This window comes from Arachis stenosperma, chromosome 1, assembly GCF_014773155.1.
Source record: "Arachis stenosperma cultivar V10309 chromosome 1, arast.V10309.gnm1.PFL2, whole genome shotgun sequence".
Lineage (NCBI taxonomy): Eukaryota > Viridiplantae > Streptophyta > Magnoliopsida > Fabales > Fabaceae > Arachis > Arachis stenosperma.
In genome coordinates, this window is record NC_080377.1 from 55799996 (window position 1) to 55801457 (window position 1462).

Sequence of the window (1462 nt, forward strand, 5' to 3'; positions counted from 1 at the left end):
GCTGCCAATCACCGGTTTGGTTCCCTCCCCTACCGGAATAGAATACTCTTTTGCGTCTGTCACTAACGCCCAGTAGGTTACAGGTTTGAAGCACGTCACAGTCATTCAATCATTGAATCCTACTCAGAACACCACAGACAAGGTTAGACCTTCCGGATTCTCTTGAATGCTGCCATCAGTTCTTGCCTATACCACGAAGACTCTGATCTCACGGAATGGCTGGCTCGTTTGTCAGGCGAGCACTCGGTTGTCAGGCGATCAACCATGCATCATGCAATCAGAAATCCAAGAGATATTCACTAAGCCTCAGATGCTTGTAGAACAAGAATGGTTGTCAGTCACCTTGTTCATGTTGAAGAACGAGTGATATCTTGGTAAAAGAACAAGTGGAATTGAATGGAAGAACAATAGTAATTGCATTAACTCGAGGTACAGCAGAGCTCCACACCTTAATCTATGGTGTGTAGAAACTCCACCATTGAAAATACATAAGCATAAGGTCTAGGCATGGCCGAATGGCCAGCCTCCCAATGATCTAAGAACAAAATGTCCAAAGATGATCTAGAGATCTAAAAGTGATCAAAAGATTTCTATACAATAGTAAAAGGTCCTACTTATAAGAAACTAGTAGCCTAGGGTGTACAGAAATGAGTAAATGACATAAAAATCCTCTTCCGGGCCCACTTGGTGTGTGCTTGGGCTGAGCAATGAAGCAATTTCGTGTAGAGACTCTTCTTGGAGTTAAACGCCAGCTTTGGTGCCAGTTTGGGCGTTTAACTCCCATTTGGGTGCCAGTTCCAGCGTTTAACGCTGGGATTTCTTGAGGTGACTTTGAACGCCGGTTTGGGCCATCAAATCTTGGGCAAAGTATGGACTATTATATATTGCTGGAAAGCCCAGGATGTCTACTTTCCAACGCCGTTGAGAGCGCGCCAATTGGGCTTATGTAGCTCCAGAAAATCCACTTCGAGTGCAGGGAGGTCAGAATCCAACAGCATCTGCAGTCCTTTTGAGTCTCTGGATCAGATTTTTGCTCAGGTCCCTTAATTTCAGCCAGAAAATACCTGAAATCACAGAAAAACACACAAACTCATAGTAAAGTCCAGAAAAGTGAATTTTAATTAAAAACTAATAAAAATATACTAAAAACTAAACTAAAACTACTAAAAACATACTAAAAATAATGCCAAAAAGCATACAAATTATCCGCTCATCACAACACCAAACTTAAATTGTTGCTTGTCCCCAAGCAACTGAAAATCAAATAAGATAAAAGAAGAGAATATGCAATGAACTCCAAAACATCTATGAAGATCAGTATTAATTAGATGAGCGGGGCTTTTAACTTTTTGCCTCTGAACAGTTTTGGCATCTCACTCTATCCTTTGAAATCCAGAATGGTTGGCTTCTTTAGGAACTTAGAATCCAGATAGTGTTAATGATTCTCTTAGTAAAGTATGAT